This window comes from Neopelma chrysocephalum, unplaced genomic scaffold (assembly GCF_003984885.1).
Source record: "Neopelma chrysocephalum unplaced genomic scaffold, ASM398488v2 Primary Assembly neopelma1_80b, whole genome shotgun sequence".
NCBI classification, from domain to species: domain Eukaryota; kingdom Metazoa; phylum Chordata; class Aves; order Passeriformes; family Pipridae; genus Neopelma; species Neopelma chrysocephalum.
This window is the reverse complement of record NW_020897742.1, coordinates 14,220,717-14,243,535: the sequence shown is the minus strand read 5'-3', so window position 1 is coordinate 14,243,535 and position 22,819 is coordinate 14,220,717. Positions and strand designations below refer to the sequence as shown.

Below are 22,819 nucleotides of genomic sequence, written 5' to 3'. Positions count from 1 at the left end.
TATCTATATCTTCTTGAGTCAACATTTCCTTCTTAAACAAAAACTATTTCTGTATATCTCATGTGTTCTCTTTATTCATTTTTCAGGAAAGAACCTTTCTTTGATTTATTTTATGTCCTACCTTCAAATGGTCTAAGAAAATCATATCTGAGACTCCACTAACTGTTTGAATAATGGGAGCTTTGAAGGTTTTTAAGAATTTATGTTACAGAAATCTTCTATAAGCCTAAAATATATGATAACATTCACATGTCTTCTTTCTGCAGATGACCTCTAGTGCATTACTTAATTGAAAATTAATAAAAAAAGAAGGGGACAGAAGCTTCTGAGCTGTTTATCTGTGTATACCAATCTTGGAATGAGATAAGCACCACAGTCAAAAACACAAAAAAGGTAGTGAAAAGACAGCTGTGTTTATCTCATTTACAGACAAGTAAGAGAAAATATACCTCACTGAAGGAAAATTTTAAGCTCTTATCCATTATATTTTGTTCATTTGTGTAGGAATTTTATAATTATTTAAGCTATCAAATGTGAAGTGTCTGAAAATGCTGCACCTTCTCTCTCAATCATTGTGTCATGAAGATTTTGGTTATAGCTTGATGTCAAAATATGTGACATTTTCATATTTATCTATTTTTTTTTCTTCCAGTATAGGTTTCAAAGCAGATAATGCTGTAGCACTAGAATGTCCTTCAAGTCTGTGATACTGCATGTGGCTCTATGAGTTTTTGTGTAGGAAATGATCTGGTTTATTGCTTTATGATGACCTCAGCATGTTCAGTGCTGTAAACAGCACAAAAGAGAGTTTGTCTTTGCCTCAAGGAGCTCCTAGCCTCACTGTTGGTTCTAGGGAGCCTTGCATGGGAATGAATGTTTATCCCTTCTGTCAGATGTCTGATGCTGATGTGACCTCTGCTCTACATAAACTATTTTTTTTAACTTAAGAAAACATCATTCCCACTAGCAAAAATATGTATGCTCTTCCAGAAAAACTACAGCAGTATTTTTGCAGATTTTTAGGAAATCTTCAGTGTTCAAGTGCTCCTCTTAGTCATGTTGAATTCCTAGAATACCAGGGCCGGAAGTTATTAAAGGCAATGTTCCCCTCACAGTCCCAGTACCCACATTTCCAGTGAGTTTCCAGTCTCTTCAGTGTTTTCCAGCAAACCTGGAAGGAAAACACATGTTATCAGGTCTGCCTTATATATATATAATAGTGCAGACTATTGAAATGACTACTCTAAATAGTGGTTGATCTGGAAAAAAAAAGCCCCTACTGTGAACCTCTATACCTTAAAAATTTACATAACCTTTAACACCATATTCAGTTATTTTTGCGTTTCATTAGACAAAAATTGTCAAGATATTTATAAGGCCCTTACATCTGTGATACAATTTATTAAATGTCCACTATGATAGATGTTCCTTTCAATGTACACTACCCTGATCTAAAGCAATTTGCTCTCTAGAGGCACCATTCAGTGTCAGCTCTATCCCAGGAGTTTTACCAAATTCACAGGTTCATTATTCTGGCTCTAGTATTTAACACTTCCCACTTCAATGTTGAAGTCCTAAGGTCCTTTTGGAGGGGCTAGAAATAATGTTTTACTGGCTGCTAAATAAAAAATGGAGACCTAGCCTGGTACTTGTCCATGAAGAAAATATTTTGTGAATGAGTGAATGATATGTTTTCATGAAAGATGACATGGCAGGGTCAAAACATCACAGAATATCATAGAATCATTAAGGCTGGAAAACCCTTCTGAGATCGTCGAGTCCAACCATTAATCTAGCACCACCATGCGTACCAATAAACCATATCCTGAAGTGCCACATCCACATGTTTTCGGAACAGTTCTGGGGATGGTGACTCCATCACTTCCCTGTGCAGGTGACTCCAACACTTCCCTGTTCCAACAAGTGGCCATCATTTCAGTGAAGAAAGTTTTCTTAATATCCCATCTAAACCTCCCCTAACACAAGTTGAGGCCACTTCTTCTTGTCATATCAGTTGTTACCTGGCAGAAGAGACTGACCTCCACCTTGTTACAGCCTCCTTTCAGGTATTGTAGAGAGTGATGCAGTGTTGCCTGAGCTTCCTTTTCTCCAGGCTAAACAATCCCAACTTCCTCAGCCACTCCTCATAAGAGTTGTTCTCCAGACCTTTCACCAGCTTCGTTGCCCTTCTCTGGACATGCTCCAACACCTCAGTGTCTTTATTGTCATGAGGGACCCAAAACTAAATGCAGGATTCAAGGTGCGGCATCACCAGTTCAGGGGGACAATCACTGCCCTAGTCCTGCTGGCCATACTATTTCTGATACAGTCCAGGATGCTGTTCGCCGCTGGTCACCTGGGCACACTGCTGGCTCATGTTCAGCTGCTGTTGACCAGCAACCCCCTATCCTTTTCCATCTCACAGCTTTCCAGCCACTCTTCCACGAGTCTGCAGCATGTGAACAGATGGTGTATTTTGTACAAAGTGTATATTGCCTAAATATGTAATGAATAGGGTTCATCTCTAGTCTCAACGAAGTTGGTAATTGACCACTGTGGAGAGCATAGGTTTGAAGCAAACTGCCACCAGCAGTTTGATGTGTTGGCACTGTGTGACAGTGAAGCAGAAATGTCATGTTATTATAGCTAGAGATAAAAGATAATTTTTGGATCAGTTTTCTCTTACAATAAATATTATAAGAATCATAGAACGTTGTACTAGCTGGAATGGGGAAAATCATCCCTTTTTGAATACAATTTCTGTATTATTAGTTAATAACATCACTGATTTCTACTGAGAAAAGACAGTTTAGGCCTTTTGCTGTTCTACTGGGATCCCATGTATAATCCACATGCTTCCTGAGGAGGATTTCGAGTGTTCTTCATTCTGCTTTCTGTATTAATTGTCAGTGTACTCTCTTTCAATGAGAAATAGCCTTGGGATCTTCACTTCCCGAAAGTTACTTCACAACATTATATGTCTAAATTATGAGGATATCCAGCAGGCTGTATCTTGCTTACAGCAGTCGATGCTGTTTGGAAGGTTAAAGTCCCTATTAAAGTTTGGATGGGACCAGAATGAATTCCACTCCATGTGAGAATCAACCATCTAAGAATATTGTGTAATGGTGAGAGCCACTGCCATTCAACAGATGGCATCATGTGGTACAACATCATGTGATTGAGTTGCTGTTGCTTGAGTTCCTCCACATAATAATGTAGCAAAATATTAAAAATTGACAGAAAAAGCATATATAGGATTCAAATGTTCTTATATGAGTAGATGAATAAAAAGAGTCCATTTTTTGCCTGGATTATGTTTAATTTGTTAAACTGTATCGAAACAGTCTATGACTGTATCAAAATGTATTTGTAGCAAAAAAAAATAAAGCAATATTAATAATGCCACTAAAGCTGATAGAGAAAACCAGACATTATTTATTCATGTGAAATTATTCTTATTTCCCTCTGGTATAATAAAATAGAGAAACAAGAAGGTGCAAGATAAGAGGGTTGAGGAAAGAATTAGTTATAGTTCAAGGCCTACATTTCAGTGTAGTTGGCTTCTGCACAAACGTGTGAGCTGTGCTGAAAACGGCGGTGCTCAGGCTTGTGTGTGGAAGAGAAGGCTTTTGCAAATTAACCACTTGAATTTCATGTATAAGTGCTTATCTGTGAGGAAGATGAGTTTTGTTGAGAGAAGGAATGCTTGGATTGATGAGGGAGGGCACAAGGAGATGGAAAACAGGTATGTGGTCAGACGCAGAAGCCTTTTGAGTGTGCTTTCTCTGTAACTGGTCCTTCAGGTATGTTTAGAATGTGTCATGCTACAACACTGCTGCTACATTATGTATGCCATCAGCAGTTTTTTCTTTGTCATTTATACAGATTGACATTCTTTATGAGAGTAAAGCTAGTGATCTGTTTTTTTGATGTATGTTAAACCTTGCATGCGGTTTATGGGTTAGCATCTCTAAAAGGGGACTGAGATGAAGGATTATGCAAAATGAAGTCATGGATTATACTGGCACAGCCACTTAGACACTTGGAAACCTATGCTGATTGACTTTATCAAAAAAATGTCAACACTTAAAAGAATTTCTGTAGTGCCTTGTCACTGCTCAGTAATTTGTTTGTAGATATGTATTATTGCATTAAGCAGATCTGAGTGATAACTTTCCTTAGTGACATTTTAGTAATTGAGGAGAGCTCTGTAGAACACTGGTACTGATGCCAGACACATATTGTGGTACAGTTTTGGCTTAATCTACCTGACATACACAAGCCTTCCCGGCTTCATAGATCTGAAATCTCTGAAAGGTCCATTCCAGTAAAGTATATTTTTATAATGGGTTTTACTAAGGGGTATTTTGGCTTTTGTCCATAGTTCTTTGTCTGTACTCTCACTCCATGGAAAGGAAGCTCTAGTCTGATTTAAATACTATCAAGTTAATCCATGGAGGATTGTTTTTTCCCCTCATGTTCAAAACGTCTGTTCCAGTTAGGCCCTGTTTACCCACTAGCATATCTTTCCCTGTTAATCTAAATCAGGCTGCTGCTCTACTGTCTAAAGCAGTTGTAGCTATTCATTTGTATAACACAGTAAAAATGTTTTCAGATCTTGAAAATAATAGAATAAAGGAAAAACACAGTTTTAGCTTACGACCATAAAAAATGGTGATCATTTAAGGTCTGGCTTCAGGAATTGTGTCAACATGTTTGAAGTAATAATAACCATATAATGATTCGAAATTACTTCTATGTAGAAAAACAACATATAAATACTTGTTTTTTTATTTGTCAGTTTCCAAATGAAAATTATTTGTTTACTGATTTTTTTTTTGAGTTTGGAGTTGTCTTCTGAACATGCTAAGAAATGTCCTGGTTAAGAGAGGACAATAAAAACATATTGTATTATGGAAAGCTGCAGTACAACTTGAAATTCTTTCAGACTCAGATCTATTTTAGCAATTTAAAAATGGCTATTTCTTGGTCAGCAAAATTACAAATCTGTCTTCTGTTGTACAGAGTAAAACAATTCAAATTGGATTTAAAGAGCTATTTATAATATACAAACTCTTTAAAGTCATTCGCATGTTGCAATTTTCAGTACAGACATTACTAATTCATTTATTAACCAAGCTCATAGTCATTGATATCATACAGAGCAAAATTACCCTTGTACCCCTTTGAACTTTGTTTGTGCTTTTATCAAAAACTGTGTTACTGAAGAAGAGACTCTTAATTCTCGTTATCAGTTACAGCAAACAGGCATCATGATTGTGTTCAACAGGAATCCTTCAATGACGAGCAGGTAAACATTTTTATTAGAACTATGTTCCATCTGTTTAATGTTCAGCTTGATGTAGTAGTAGTTGGTTGTAAAACTGTTTAGATTCTTACTGAACTTTGATTGGCATAGAAAAAAGAAGTAGACAATCTTGAGGAGCCTCTTTTTCGGGTAGGCAACTATGACAGAAGGCTCAGAAGCCCATCATACTATAAAACATAACTTATCTCAATACCTGATGATACATGGCCAAAACTCCTAAATTAATAATTTTCCTTAATCTCTCAAACTGGGGGAGGGATTTTTAATTCACAGGGAACTCAAATATTTCTAGAACACTTTGGGTATGTTGATAGTTTTCCCGAGTTTTTATAGTATAATTGTATAAATTTTTTGCTTTCACTTATTCTTGATGTAGTCATACTCATTCTTGGTGTAGTCATCTAAGGTAGCCAAATACTAAAAACCCAAACAAACAAACAAACAAAAAATAAAAAGGCTTCATAGGTTTCAACTATCCTGTGCCGTAATACCGAAAAAGTCAAAACCAATTACATTTTAGAAGTGATCGTGGTTATTTAAAAGGAGTACTATCCTCTTTTAGAATAGACCTAGAAGTCATAACATGTGGACTGATTTATAAAACTGCATATAACCATGTACTTTCTTGTGTAGAACTGAATTGGACAAGTATTGTACCAGAATAGCTTTATTGCAAGAAATATCAAAGTGTTGAATTGAAATGAAGTATATAAAGGTAGTAATAAGAATTTTTGCAATACTTAATACTTTTTTTAAGTAAAAAAGTAAGTTGCCTGATTTCTGATTCTGTGGCTTCAGGTAATTTCAGTGAACCCTGAGTTAGATTATGAGTTAGAGTAATTTTGCTAAAGGTAATGATAATAAAAGACCTCCTTCAAAAATAAGATTGAGCATGTCAGAGTTCATCTTCTGATGTACTTTTTGGTAGCCATGGTCAAAAACAATGGACATGTTGTTGCTCTCAGGCAATATATGCTTGCTTAAAATTTAACATAAAAAATAATAAAGTACAAATTACTTGTTAATTTTAAGCGTAATATTCCTGTTCTGTTTTTTCATGTGTATTCACAACTGACTTCCATGTGATCAACACATAGGTTGTAGTTACCATGTATTTTCATAATTTATCTTAGAGAAAATAAGTGGGGAAAAAGCATTACTCCTTTTTTAATAGTTTTCAGCTTTTGAAAACTATTAAAGCTACTCTCATGTCCTGTGTACAGCCCCCTTAAAGCTAGGCTGCTTGTTGTATCTTGACCACTGGATAAAGGACAACTTCCAAGGTGATTGTTCTGCCTTTGCTGCAGATGCATCTTTGCTTAATTCAGTCTTTTTGCAGAAATTGTGCACTTGAGTAGATGTTTTCTTATTTCATGTGGCTCTGCAAAATAGTGCTTCCAGAGGAATTGTTTATTTGGTAAAGATAATAGCTATTAAATATGTAGTGTAATTGTTAAAAATTATACAATTTCCATCTACGGGGAAGAGTTAATATTAAATATTCTTGTTCTAATAATTAGTGCAGATAGTAGCTAAATGTTAGTCCATTGGATGAGGTTTTATCCCTCTTTCTTTCCAGACACTTGATGAAAACATTATCTTCTAGTTATTTTAGTGCAACAGTCCAACAGGTTGTACTTTTCTGATAGCATGGCACTACTGTTTCAGATTATTTAGCTATCTGTCAATTTACTATCTGAAGAAAAGTCACTTTAAAGAATACATGTTTAAAATAATACTATACTATGTCTTGAGGTGCCTTCAGTTGGCATGCCTGCAGTGAACATTTGTAGGCATATTGGACAACGCTCCAAATCCCTCTAACTGTTCTAAAAAGTGTAATGAAGACATCACATTTTCAGCACTGAAAACCTTATTTCAAAGCGGAAGAGAAAGATACAAACTCTGAGATGGGACCATGCAGTTTGTTTGGTTCCGGCTTATTATTGCTCTTTGTGTTCTGATTTAATACTGCTGCTGTTTAGATACTCTGGGATTTACTATTTTAAAGATAAAAGTTGTGCTAAAAGATTAATATTTACTTAAATTTGAACTATTGATAAAACTATCTGTGGCATTTTGTCAAAGAACATATGAAATTTTATCATCATCATGGCTAGGCTTCGCGAACGAAGATTTGGGAAGGGCTCTACCCATTTTTCATGCAAGCGCGTTGGTGGCTAAAAAGGCCAATACGAGAAAGGCAAGTCCGGTTGCAAAAGACACAGCAGAAAGACTCCTTAGATGGTATATTCTGCAAGGTTCGATTCTTTCTGCGTTGTCTTTTCTCCTCAAGAGTGATCCTGCGTGCCTTCTCAAAAGCATCAGCAGCATTATAAATGGTCTGTCTCCAGGCCTCCCGATTAGAGGCCAGAGTGGACCAGTTATGGTGATCAATATGCCCGAGGCTGAGTTGTTGCTTCAGGGAGTCCTTGTATCTTTTCTTTGGAGCTCCTCTCTTGCGGCAGCCAGTGGCAAGTTCACCATAGAGCAGGATCTTAGGGAGGCGGTGGTCCTTCATCCTAGAGATGTGCCCTGCCCAACGCAGTTGCGTTCTCAGGAGCATGGCCTCAATACTCGTGATTGCTGCCTGTTCGAGAACAGATGTATTGGTCACATAGTCTGACCAATGGATGTTAAGGATTGTACGGAGGCAGCGTTGATGGAAGCGTTCTAGGAGACGCAGGTGGTGGCGGTAGATGACCCATGATTCGGAACCATATAAAAGAGTAGACAGCACTATGGCTCTGTAAACACTGATCTTGGTGCTTTTCTTCAAGTGTTTATTACGCCAAACTCGTTTATGGAGTTTTCCAAAAGCACTGTATGCCTTCGCTAACCTATTGTCTATCTCCCCATCAATCTTACCATCTGAGGAGATGAGGCTGCCTAGGTAATTAAACTGTTGGACTGAATTGAGTTCTGACTGGCCGATGGTGATGTGGGGACGGTGGGGGACTTCCTGAGGTGCAGGCTGATGGAGAACTTCTGTCTTCTTTAAGCTGACTTCCAGCCCAAAGAGCTCAGCAGCCTCTGCAAAGCAGGATGTTAAACGCTGCAGAGCTGCTTCTGTGTGGGCAACAAGGGCGGCGTCATCAGCATAGAGCAGCTCCCGGACAAGATGGTTTAGGGTTTTAGTATGGGCCTTCAGTCGCCTTAGGTTGAATAGGCTTCCATCAGTATGATATCGAATGTAGATACCGTCCTGATCGTCGAGGTCTGCCGAGGCCCTTTGAAGCATCATACTGAAAAAGACTGTGAATAGGGTAGGAGCGAGAACGCAGCCTTGTTTCACACCATTCTTTATTAGAAAGGGCTCAGAAAGTGTGTTGCCATATCTGACTTGGCCGTGCTGATCCACATGAAGTGAGATGATCATTTTAAGGAACTTGGGGGGACAACCTAAACGTTCCAAAATCTGCCAAAGACCTTTTCTGCTCACAGTATCGAAAGCCTTGGTGAGGTCGACAAAGGTTACATAGAGACCTTTGTTCTGTTCCCTACACTTCTCTTGCAGTTGTCTGAGAACAAATATCATGTCTGTGGTGCTCCTGTTGGCTCTGAAGCCACACTGACTTTCAGGTAGAATTTCTTCTGCTATAGCGGGTATTAGTCTGTTCAGGAGTATTCTTGCCAAGATTTTGCCAGCAATGGAGAGCAGAGTAATACCACGGTAATTTGAACAGTCTGATTTAGTACCTTTCTTCTTATACAAGGTGATGATGACTGCATCACGAAGGTCTGAAGGTAGTTCGCCTAGTTCCCAACAGCGCACCACAAGCTCATGAAATTTAGCATGGAGTGCAAGGCCCCCATGTTTCCAGACTTCAGGTGGAATTCCATCAACCCCAGCTGCCTTGCCGATTTTCACCTGCTGTATGGCCTTGAGGGTTTCTCCTAGAGTGGGGGCAGTATCCAATTCGTATTTCACTGGTTGTTTTGTGATGGACTGAATTGCTGAGTCTTGTACTACACGGTTGGTACTGAAAAGAGTCTGAAAGTGTTCAGACCATCTATTCAGAATGGAGGTTTGATCTGTCAGAAGCGTTTGACCATCTGCACTGAGTAGTGGGCTTTGGACTTGGTATGTAGGCCCGTATGCTGTTTTCAGGGCCTCATAGAATCCTTTGTGATCCCCTGTATCTGCACATAGTTGAGTTTTTGCAGCTAGATCGGTCCACCATTTGTTCTGGATGTCACGGAGTTTCTGTTGGAGCTTGCTGCAAGCAAGACGAAAGGCTGTTTTTCTAGCGTGACAGGAAGGCAGTGCAAGATGTGCTTGGTGGGCGGTTCTCTTCTTCCTCAACAATTCCTGGATTTCTTGATTATTTTCATCAAACCAGTCCTTGTTCTTCTTGAGGGAGAACCCTAAGGATTCTTCAGAGGATTGCAGGATGCTACTTTTAATATGCTGCCAAATTGTTTCGGGAGAGGAAACTGCAGAATCTGTGGAATGGATATCAAGCTTAGTTTGAAGGTTTGCCTGGAATCTTTCTCTTACTGTGGCTGATTGGAGATCGTTAACTTGGAGTCTTCTCCTTGGGATACTGCCCCTCTTGGGTTTGAATTTGAGATAAAGGTTGAGTTTACAGCGCACAAGCCGATGGTCTGTTTGACATTCTGCGCTGGGCATCACGCGGGTATGGAGGACATCGCGGACATCTCTCTGTCGCACCAAGACATAATCAATGAGGTGCCAATGCTTAGACCTGGGGTGCATCCAGGTTGTCTTCAGACTATTTTTCTGCTGAAAGATAGTATTGGTGATGGTGAACTGTTGCTCCGCACAGAATTCTAGCAGAAGTCGACCATTATCGTTGCAGTTTCCAACACCATGCTTGCCTAATACTCCTTTCCAGGCTTCAAAATTCTTACCTACTCTGGCGTTGAAATCACCAAGGATAATGATCTTATCATCTGCGGGCACCTTTTGGGTAAGACAGCGCAGGTCAGTGTAAAATTTATCTTTTTCAGCAGGGTCAGCTTGGAGAGTTGGGGCATATATACTGAAGATGACAACGTGTTGCTTGTTGTTTAGTGGAAGGCGTAGGGAGATAATGCGGTCAGAGTGACCTGTCGGCAGATTTTCGAGTTTAGGGACAATGGAGTTTTTGATCATGAAGCCGACACCTGAGAGATGTTTTTCGGTTCTGGGCTTACCTGACCAGAAGAGTGTGTAACCGGCACCACGTTCTCTGAGGCTGCCTTCCTCATGAAGGCGAACTTCACTGAGAGCAGCAATGTCGATGTTGAGACGACCCAGTTCATGGGCAATTAGGGCAGAACGTCGCTCAGGACGACCACTATTGGCAGAATCGAGCATGGTTCTGATGTTCCAACATGCTAGAGTTAATTTGAGTACACCTTTGGAGGCAGGTGCATGCCTTTGACTTTTGCTCTTTGTGCGACCGCATTGGAAGAAGATGCCCGTCGGTCTGCGGTTAACCAACCGGGTGAAGGTGGAGATGAGCTTTGTTTAGGCCACCTTTTCTAGGCCCCTCTCCGAGTGGAGCAAGCAGTGCTGTCCTTGAAAAGGCTGCTTGGTCGTTCAGGGTGCTGCCCCAAGAGACTCTCATCTCCGTCAGTCTCAAATGACCAATATCCTGAACCGCCTGTATGCAGGGTTGAGTCTGCGGCTCCCAGTGCATCTTTCACCTACCGTTTCGACCCTCGCCCGTCGCTACAGGACTTTTTGCATGTGGGTAAAGCCTTCAAGCCTGCGCAATGGATTTTTTAGGTGAGATGCAGTATGCGCGGAACTGAACCCACCCTTTAATCCTGAGGTTCATCTGCCAGGGCCGAGCAAGCTTGGACGGTGGCAGCGAGGTCCTCAGGACGTAGGTTTGATTAGAGTGACCTTCTCTGAGATGGATGGCCTTCCAGGGCTAAGCGAGCTCCATCTGCCCGGGTTTGGGATGAGAGTTGTCCTTCTCCTAGGATGACTGCCAGAAGGCTAATGAGCTCATCCTGCCCAGGGATGTAGTTTATCTGGTCCTATGGTTTTGACCTGTCTGGCATGGGCGACCCTACCGAAGGCATGAACCCTCGCCAGCATAGCTCGCAACCACACAGGGGTACATAGGCTACGTTCCTGTTAGAACGATTTATGAAATTTTAAATAGTAAGACATTTTACTATTTTTTTTTCCTGGTGCTTCACAGCTTTTGTTAAATATTTTAAAGTAATACTTTACAGTCTGTAAAGCCTAACTCAAATGCTAATAATGACGTTGTTTGAACAGATCAAAGTAATGTTCATACAAAACATTTTGAATTTGGATGGTGGCTTAAATTTTATCGATTTCTACAAAATGGCACAATGATGAAACCACATATTCTCTCTAATGAACAGATCAATGATACACAAGTTCTACTGAAGTCACTGACAAGATGTTGAATGCTGGCAATAGGTTGAATCAAATCGTGGCCTATGTTGCTGAGCTGCACTGAAACTGCAACTAAATCTTTTTATATAGAAGAAGAAGGGCTGTAGATAATATGAAAACCGAGGACTTTGTCTATGGCTTTTTTCCTCTGCTTTTGTGAGCTTGGGTAGAAATTCTTAAATCATCAAACAAAAAAAAAACCAAAAAAGGCAGTGTTGTGCTGGTCCAGACATCTAATTTTAGCGAGGAGCACAGAATTGGGAAACCATCTACACATATTTTTCTGATATCTTGACAGTCTTTCGGCTATTTTTGATCAGGACTGCCTGAGCCAAAGATACAATTTTTTATTTTAGTAGCCTTTGACAGAATTTTCTTGCATAAATTTTCTCCTATATCCATTTCTGTTAAGATTAGTTAAGATTTGATCAACCTCTTCCTTGCTATCGCATTTTTAATAAAATTAGGGAGAACAGAACATGAGTGTTGTCATGAGAATACTTGTGCAGATAAAAGAGGGATTTGATTTCTTTGTCTCTGCAAATTGAGATCTTATCTTCTAAGATATGTGTGCATCTATGTTTGATATTTTAATTTAAATATGTACAGGAGAATAACAGATACGTTATCTTGCTTAGAAGTTTCTCTCATGGGCATTTAAGAATAAGGAGATTTAATTAAAACAAAGGGAATTTTATGAGAACCCATGATATAAACATCTTTCTATAAACTGGCTAAAGTTACAGCTCTGTAAATTAGTTGTATTAATTTCTGCTAACTAAGAAGAATAATTGAGCTGAGATCTTAAAACTTATTTTGAATTATCCTGATGTTTAGACCTCAAATTAGAAAATTTTATGAAGAAGAAAAAAGTTGCTTCATCTGCAGAAATCTGAGTCAGAGCACAGCTATATTATGCAAATCTTAACAGTAAAAATAGCTTTCCATGCAGGGCTTGTTTTCATTAGCAATGGGGTAAAATGGATAGTGGGTGTCTCTAATCAGCATGTTTCTAGTGCGGTTTAGAAGGTTAAAGATAAAATATTCATAGCAGAAAATGCCTTTCTCTGTTATATTGAAATATAATTTAAAAGTTTAAGTCAAAAGGAGACCGTTTGTTAATATACGTGTGTGTGTGTTTGTGTGTGTGTGCGTGTGTGTTTGCACATATAGATATATAAATGCATATATATTTAATAGGGTCTATAGGTCTAGAACAAGCTGCATTGGTTTTAATCTAAGGGAGGGGAGAGTCAGACTTGAGAGATGGAAGAAGTTTTTTACAATGAGGGTGGTGAATCACTGGCACAGGTTGCCCAGAGAGAGGGGATAAATGCCCAGTTCCAGGAAACATTCAAGGTTAGGTTGGATGGGGCTCTCGGCAAAATAACCAAGTTGAAGATGTCTCTGCTTATTGCCGGGGGGTTGAACTAGGTGACCTTTAAATGTCCCTTCCAATCCAAACCATTCTATGATTCTGTGATAGCTGTGTAATGGTAGAACATTAAACCTTGCCCACCTATCCCTGAATTAATTAGAATTTTATTTCAGCTTGAGTCGTTAGGACAGATAATACTGAGTGCCAGAGGGGAAAACAGACAGGAACAAGGTGTCTGATATAAAATGCTCTAATATTGCAAAGGAGACATAAGTTTACAGATTCAAGTAGTCCTAGTAGCCAGCTAAAGGAGATGAGGTCCCATTCTCCTTCTCCATCCCATCCATCCAGCTTTTCTAAGATGCAAGAAACAGTTTCTACCCAAAACCAGCTCTGGTAATCCATCTCATTAAAAGTGCAAGAACCAGACGCAACAGCCAGTGCAACTGAGAAAAAAATGTTCTCTTTAGCTGCTTAGAGAAATGATATGTCTGTCCTGTTCCGAGCAAGCCTTGAGGGAATTTTCATTATCACTCGTGCTGGAAAGAATTTGTAGATTTGACTTGTGGTCTGATAATCTGCAGTAACTAATTCTCAGGTTGGTACTGACCTTCTCAGTCCTTGCTCTTTTAACTGGTCTTTTATTATTTCAAGTAAACTCAAAAGGCAACAATTGGCAATATAAGGTGGTAGTCCACTAGTGAAAAAGCAAAGATACTTTTGATCAGTAACTTGTCTGATCAAGGACTTGACTTGAAAATGAGTTATTAGTTCTTTCAAATGGAGCTTTACTTTGTATCACTTATAAAATGTGTTTACTTCTGTAAAACTGGCAGCCTGGCACTTCAATAATTACAACCTACACAGCTTACTTCATACCAGTCCTGTGAACATTGTATTCTGATAGCAGTGTTACTGCTAGATGCTAGGCTGCTCCACCACTTTCGTATTTGCTGAAGCAAGTGGGAGGATGTACTTAGTGAGATATTTTGACGAGGGAAAATTTAGACCAGGGTGAAAAAGCATGGATTTTTCTTCCAGTTACAAGAAAAATGTAAGTTTGTCATGTACACCTGAGTACCTGATCATTGTTACACAGACATTCATAAACAGAGTGATTGTTTAAAAAAATCAAACAAACCCATTGGGAATTTAGCATAGGAATTATATCTGTCAAACAGTGTCATTGGTTGCTGGATGTATGACTGTAGGAGTCTTGGTTGCAGAGGTCTTTGCCAGGGTGTCTCCAACTGCATTGGAAACTTGTTCTGCTGAATTCCTATAATTTGGGTGGCCCATGGTCCTACATGACCACTTCATTATATACACAATTAATTTCTATTAATTATCTTAAACATCATTCAAAATATCTCTAACGGTGCACAAAAGACTGTCTTATGTGACTGGTTTTGCATGTGTAGGAATGGTTTCTCTTGACTATGTACAGCTTGACCTGTTTTGCAGCAGGACCTGCCTGGGGAGCATCTCGAGTAGCCAGATCTCCTATGCAGTATGTTAATGTATACATTGGAAGGTCCAAATTTGTTTATACATATCAGGAGTTTCTTTTAGAAGTGCCTGGAATTCCCACATGGAGACTCCTCTGCTAATTAGTCATATATATTGCTGTGAAGAAGACCAGAAGCTTAGTCAGTCACCTTGGCTATGTTCATGTGATATTTCAAATCAGCTGGATGTCTCACCTAGCTTGGGGTTCCTGGACCACTAGGGAATTTCTGACTCAAGTGCATGGGTGTGCAGGCAGCCAACAGTCCTGGACATCAGCTATGCAGATATGACTATAGGACAAACTTGAATTTTGTGTTAGTAACTTCAGTTTCAGAGCTTGTGCCACATTGTATGATACATACTCAAATCTGCAAATCACATACACTTAAATCAGTGGCTTGGGTGGAAGTGACTGGAATACTAGAAGGTTTAATGTTATACATTTGCTGAGACCTTGCTACACACCAGACATGCAGCATAAGGAGGAGTTGCATTTCTGTTCATGTAAACAGGCTTGTCAGGCTTTTGTCCCCAGAGATTTTGGAAGTGGAATAGACATGATATAAAGACTGGTGGTTGCTCTCATACTAATATGCATGGATTCTGATTTATGATCCTGTTGACTACATCAGTTTGTCACTAATTAGTGATTTAGATCACTGAAAGAATCACTGTTAAAGCAAAAGGTACTGTAAAGGTGTAATGTAAGAAAGTTTGATGACAAAGGTTCACTCACTTACTGCATGGAAGAAACATACAAAGGCAAAACAAGTTACAATCAAACTACAATGATTTACACAGCGACCTGAGACACAAAAGTGTAAAGGAGACTCTCCTGATGAGTCATGAGGTTCAGAGTGGACTACTTGCTTTCTACACTTGTGTGCTGGTTTTGGCTGAGATAATCTTCTTCACAATGGCTACTATGGGACTGTGTTCTGGATTTGTGCTGAACACAGAGTTGATAATATAGAGATGTTTTTGTTATTGCTGAGCAGCACTTAGAGCCAAGGCCTTTTCTGCTTCTCGTGCTGCCACACTAGCAAGAAGGCTGGGAATTCATGGGAAGTTGGGAAGAGACAGAGTTGGGAGAGATTAGGCCAACTGATCAAAGGGATATTCCATGCTATATGACAGTATATAAAGTGGGGAGAAGAAGAAAGAGGAGTGGGAACATTTGGAGTGAGGGTGCTTGTCTCTCCAAGTAACTGTCACATGTGATGGGGCCCTGCTCTCCTGGAGATGGCTGAACACCTGCCTGCACATGGGAAGCAGTTAATTAATTCCATGTTTTGCTTGAGTACATGCCTTTTGCTTTTCCTATTAAACTGTCTTTATCTCAACACACAGGTTTTCTGGCCTTTACCCTTCTGATTTTTTCCCTGATCCCGCTGATGGGGGAGTGAGTGAGTGGCTGTGCGGGGCTTAGTTGCCGGCTGAGGTTAAACCATGACAAATTGTGATGAAGCTTATGTGAGGCTACATCCAGTTTTAGTCTCAGACTTGGACAATGGTTTATGTCTAATGGAATTATCTATATAAAATTTATAATAATTTTGAGTATCAGTTTCATTAGTATTTAATTCATCATGCTATCAGTCACTTACCAAGGACATGCTGCAACTAAGGGCTCTCTCCGCCTTTGGTAAGGGAGATTCTCTTAGTCTCAGGTAAGGAATCTCATACCTTGAGAGGCCTCCCTACTCAAGAGGAGAGCCATCTGACATGCAGTCCAATTTCAGTTCAGTGAGAACTCAAATCGGACTCGTCCAAAAATTGGTCGTTGAGTCCTCTGCCTTGAGAAGCAACCGGGAGGGGAGTCTCAACTCAGGGGGAGATCACCACCATGCAACCATGCTGCCTATCAGGGAGAGCTCAAAGGCAGCTCACTTGGGCTGTCATATTTTTGAAATAAAGTGTTTGGCTTCTAGTCAAATTGCATACAATGGAGAGGTATGCATGAGGTTCCTTGTACCAACAACTTTCTAAGTTTCTTTGATAAAATGAGTCTTGGAAAAACCACCTGCTATTTCATGTGTTAGTCACATGGTTGATGTTCCAAGCTCATATGCACTGATACTCACTGTGTCAATGTTGCTTTGTGGGTTTTTTGGAGGAGGTGTTGGCCTTGACCTCCTCTCAAGCCTCTACCGAACTACTCCTAGTTTGGTTAAGGGGTTCACATGTCACATCATCCTCTTGCAGAGAAGAGTATGGGTTTTGATGTTCACATCTATTAAAAAAAGCTGATTTTGCTTAGAACACCACTTTTCAGTATTTGCGCTACTAGGTAATAGTACTGTGTGTTCCTGTACTTATACCTGAGGGTCTTTCATTGAGCAATGTTGAATCTTTTATGTCTGGTCCAATTTATCATGGATTGTACTCTTATAAAGTCCTTGTACTACAGGGACAATTCCAATTGATTTGCTGGACAGAAGAGCCAAGGGTGATGTCATTGCCTCTTTCACACTTAAAATATTTTATGTCTTAAGTATTGCATATGATTCTGTATCATCACCAAAAGTCCTTCTGTTTATTTACTGGATGGGAAGAGCTAGGATTTTACAAATTTTCCTTTAGCCATTGTAGAGACTAACCAAATGCTTGTCAAGTAGACCAAATTCCCTGACAGATAGCCTGGTTGTTTTCTCCTTCCTGCCTTCCTCACTGACATCTTTTTATTGAGGCCTCTCAGTAATGGGAAAAAATTCAAACTGATATGAGGAAGAAAGAAAATTATCCTGCAGACAGTATGCAGACAGTATGAACAATATAAGGAAGAGTAACCTGTAGGGTATAAATAATTTCTCACTCAGTTCCCAGGTGATATATTTATTTATATATGAGTAAAAAAAAGAAGAACACTTTCTGTATAATTTTTTTTAACTCTGTCATAGGTATGCATATTGATCCATAGCAGCATTAGCTATAGTATAGCTAATGCTACAACTGAGATTAATGTAGAACTAAATCAGTTTCTGTTTGCCTTCATAACACACTGTGGTGAGTTGACTCTGCCTGGGCACCAGGTATCTGCCCACCAAACTGGTCTATCACTTGCCCCCTCAGCAGGACAGAACAGTGAGAAAATAAGATAACCTTTCTAGCTACCAGTACAAAGCACAGCACAATGAGAGCTGTTATGGGGAAAATTAACTCCATCCCAGCCAGACCTAATACAGATGTTAAAGGACTGATTATTATTTAACAACTGCATCCATCAAATTAAACAATATGCTGGTATTCTTCATGAAAGTGACTTTTCTGGTGTTTTAAATTTGAGGAATTTTAAATGCCTAGTTCTAAGAAGTAGGATAATTTGATAGAAGACTTTATGCTTTAACAGTAAATATATGGAGTGTGGTTTCTGGTAGAAAAACTTGTGGAATGAAAATCCCATGTAAATTTTTCGTTAGCACTCTGCCATTAAATCTCTCTCAAAAGTTCACAGACAATGTAAGGCTTACAAACATGATTTGAGAATATTCATCTTAGTGTCAGTGACATTTTCAGGAAAAAGTAGGCTGAAGTTGGAAGTACTTACTAATATAATGCTGAGGAGTACAGCGATAACCAGGCTGTCTTAGTTTTTATGGAAAATGGACTCGGTTTTTCCACACGGTTTGTAAGGGGCTTAGTGTTCTTGTTTATATCAGATTAGAATGATGCAGGGACTGGAAGTCATTAAGGTACAGAAATAGGAACCAAATAAGTATCTCACATCAGGATTAACAATGTTACTGTTATATGATAACTCTCTTCTCCTTTTTCTCACTTTTCTCCTTCTCTTTTCTTGCAAAGAATCAGACAAACCCCTGTCCCCAAACCAGCAGCACTCTACATTTTAATTTGAACTCACAGTAGGATACAGATAATGCTGTTTAAGTTCAGTCGTAATCCAGTCGGAGTTGACGTTGGTGTGTAGCTTTTTTGGTAATGACACCAAAATAATTATTATGTGGTGACCTTTAAAGAAGAAAGATTTTTTTAATTTATCCTATCATAGATATTTATCTATATTGAACCTGTTTGAGTACTCTCAGGCTAAATATTGTCTGTCATATTATATTAAACACAAGATAATTACTGTTTGATGTACAGAGACAGTGGAAGAAAGAATGTGTGGGATTAACTTCAATAAGTGTGTTTTATTCCGTATAAATTGGTTGGTTTTTTACAACTATTTATAATAAATTTGCATCATGCCTGAGAATTGCAAACATTCTTTAGTTACATTATGGAATGTGTAGGTGTATACATGGTTCAGATGGGCTAAAACACTAAGCTTTGCCCGAATTGCTTGTGAAATATGACAGGAAAGATGTCTTAGGGGAAATGTAGGCACTCATATGAAAGGTTGATTTTGTGTGCTTACTGAAATTGCATTCAAAATCTTTGGGTTCACTAGCAGTGCACACATTATACAACTCAATTCTAAGTGATAAAAATGTTGGTTGCTTTTTTAAACTTCATAAATAAATGCACTTGCAATACCTGTGTTACAGAATTGTTGCAAGGATTACCCGGGTAGTTACTGTTGTTGCCAAGGCTTTACAAAGTGTTGCATTTTAATTTCGTTCACAATTTTAAGATGCTTAAAACATTCTAAAACTTCTAGGTTTGGCAGGATAATAAAAAGATGTATTTTAAATTTTAAATGAAGTATAGCTACTTTGATGAAATAAAAAAAAAAAAGTTCCTTTTTTTTCCTTTGCCCATTGAAATGCAATTCTAGCCTTTCTTTTTAAAATGGGCTTTCTCTATTATTTTATTTTTTAAAAAAATATTTATTTCTTTACTAATTTTATTTTTCTTTATTTTACTTTTAAAGTCTAGAGAAATGTCAGCCTTTTTTTTAGTCTTCAGAAGATAGGAACAGTTGTACAACTCAGTGTTGTAAATTCTCTTTTCTATTTGCTTGGGACATGATACTTTCTTTAGTATGACTAGAAACATCATAAAGATTAGCTTCAGTATATATGAACCATTTCTTTTCACTAGACTGAGTTCATAGTCATAGAATCTGCTGCACTATGTGTCCATGAGCAGATGGATTCCATTGTCGTTGTCACAGTCAAGAGGTATTTTATTCTACTAATAAAGTAATTTCATTGTTAATTCTCTACTTTTCTTGGGACAATGAAATTTGAGAGCAACTTAATAACTTGGAGGCCTTTTTTCCATAAAACTTTTTTATACAAGTAACAGTTTGAGACTGTGTCTATGAACAGATTAAAGATGTCTAAAGAGACTTGTTATGATTTTGATAAAGTATCTAGGTAATAACTGCCTATTAACATGAAAAAAAATTGGGTTTGAGTTGCAAAATTAGTTTCTTCTTTGTAAAATGCAAAAAGTTGTCATAATAGGACTGGAGTACTCCACGCTTAAATATTCAAATTTTAAATTTATGGGTGAACTTTCAAATGTGAATTCAAGATGTGCATTTAACTTGTTGCTTAACAATATTGTTTATTTTAGCTTATTTTATGTTCATAATTGTGAGTTCTTAAGTTTATTTGAGAAAAATAGAATTCCACCTAAGTAATGTCTTTGAGTTACTTGGGCAAGATATTGTTTATGTTTGATTTTTATTACAATGCCTACATCTAGCTTGAGAATTGTTAAATATGCTAATATTTAATATGGTAAAATATAAGAAAATACACTAAGTGTGGGGTTAAATGCAACTGATACTGTCATGTTGATAAAAACATTTTTTAATAAGCAGAAGTGCATTAAAAATGCCACAAACACACGTGTTTTCTCTTGTTAAAAAATGTACTTGATAGGTAGGAATGACTATCTCCTAAAGGGTGTTTGCACACAGATTTTTATCTCATACCTTCAAAAACCTAAACGTTCAGATCTGTAGGTTGTAGTTTTTCTGGGGTAGTGATGGCATTGATGTATACATTCATCTATACAGATAGGTAATAAAAGGATGATAATCTCAGCAATAACTCAAAAAGAAAAAACAACATAAAGAAGGAAATTTTTTAATAGCTCAATTTTTTTTTCACAGTAGCTGAAAACTGTAACAGTGGAAGGTACGTATCATAGGGTTTTTCCAGTCTTGTGAACTGATGTGTTTTCCTGCTGTAACAATGAAATTAACTGTGTACTTTATAAAACAAAGCACTGTGTCATTTCTTGTTCTTTCCCAGTGCATGAGGAAATTTCCTGGTGTGTGAAGAAATAAGAGATTCCCCCACCTAAAAAATCAAGCACATGTGATCTATTCGTAAAGATGAACCAATATATCTAACGAGGAAATCTATTTAAAGTAGTCTGCTTATTTGAAATAAACTTCTAATGTAAATACACCTGTATTGGACCAGAACCCCAGACCTGTTCCAAGCGTGGGAGTTGGTGAAGTTTAGGAAAGAGACCATCTGGACTATGAGTGCTTTGCTTTTCTTCAGGGAGAGCATACCTGTGAAAGAACCACCAGGGCCACAAATGTTTGCTTTATGGAGAACTGGTGTGAAGCAATTTTGAAGAGGGGAAAGGAAGAATAATACATTTTTCAAAGAAAAATCTATGTTTACTTTGTTCACACAGGTCTGTGAGAAAGCATTAAGTTGAATTGGTGCCTTTTATCTAAGAAGAGATTTCTTTATAGAATGATCAAAAAGTATCTATGTGGATAAAAGATTTTTTGTTCTTTAGATTCCCCTTTAGAGAAAGGAGAACGGAGGATTACAGTAATTTGAAGCAGAGACTATGAAGTGTAGGCAAGAGATATAGGAGGGGTAGGTTTTCAATTATTTCTAGATTTTTTTAATGTAATGGATAGGTTAAGCATAGGAACAGCTTTTCCAGTGCTGAGTAGAGTCATCTTTGCAATCAGCTTTCTCAAAGACACTACTGCTAAAGAGAACACCTGGACTGTGGGCTGACATGAGGTGAACTGTAGATAAAGGCTGAGATCGGATAGTAATGATTCCTTCTGGCTTTAAAATTCAGGATTATGTACATAGTTCATATAGTTGAAATGGTAAGAAAATTTTCTCCGTATGACCAACTTCTTTCCTGTATTAAAAAAACAAGACCATATCATCCTCGAAGTCTTTTTAAGTATGTAAGAGGCTAAACAACTGGCCAACTCTGATTAGCAGGTGTCACCACCATTCAGTCTACAGAAGCCTGTCTACATGAACATGTAGACATGAGAGATTACATCAAGTTCAGTAAAAGTTTGAAACAATTAAATAGGATTTTTATCCAGCATTTTCTAGCAAGTAAAAAAGTTTGTTAAGTTAGTAGTGACCAAGCAGCCATTAAATTTACTATCTGAGCAGAGATACATACTTAACAGTTATTCAGAGCATCTCATAGTTCTAGGACCCAGTTATGTACTGTCTTAGTACCTGGTCTTCTTGGGAGGCTCACAGGGACAGAGAGCTTCACTGAAGTAAGCTTCTCCAATAAGTGTTCTGTTTCTTTTCTCCTTGATAACACATTTTGATGCTGTTATATCTGTAGCTTATATTGTATTTATGGGTTTCTGTTGTTCAACACCATGTGTCATCCTAGCTCCTCCATATCATCTCAGTGTTTCTAACATCTTGTACTTGTTATTTCTCACAAATGTGGTAACAAATAATACTATAAGTATTACTTCTATGGAAAACTGCGCACATAATAAGTTTTAGTATCCTCCCATTTTTTCTGTTAAAGATTTGTAAGTAAAATAATTTGCAAGTTTTCTTTCTTTTACTTTGCACTGATGCTGTTTAGATTATGAAAATACAACAAGTGATTAACAGCTGTTTGAAAAAATTTACATCTTCTACCACAGAGATTCTCTTCTGACAAAGGTATTAATTTGAGTCGGATAAATATCATCAACGTAAAAACCGTATCCTATTTGTAAAATCATAGAATCATCTGGGCAACCTCTTCCAGGGTCTCACCACCTTCGCAGTGAAGAAGGTCCTGTTTAACACCTTTATCAATGACCTGGATGAGAGGATCAAGGGCACCCTCAGTCAGTTTGCAGACGACACCAAGTTGGGCAAGAGTGTTGATCTGCTGGAGGGTAGGAAGACTCTGCAGAGGGATCTGGACAGGCTGGATCGATAAGCCGAGACCAAATGTGTGAGGTTCACAAAGACCAAGTGTCGGATCCTGTCCTTGGGTCACAACAACCCAGGCAGTGCTACAGGCTGGGGCCTGTGTGGCTGGAAAGCTGTCCAGTGGAAAAGGA

The 22,819-nt window shown here is 38.3% G+C and overlaps 1 protein-coding gene and 1 long non-coding RNA gene across 5 annotated transcripts in view; both read left to right on the top strand.

Moving 5' to 3' along the window:
• Positions 1-22,819, top strand: part of CSMD1 (CUB and Sushi multiple domains 1) — a 1,127,710-nt gene that overhangs the window by 103,691 nt on the left and 1,001,200 nt on the right. The window lies entirely within an intron of this gene.
• LOC113970825 lies at positions 779-22,681 on the top strand. The gene is made up of 3 exons (XR_003535347.1): positions 779-788; positions 9,236-9,243; positions 22,546-22,681. It is a non-coding gene; the product is annotated as an uncharacterized LOC113970825 (long non-coding RNA).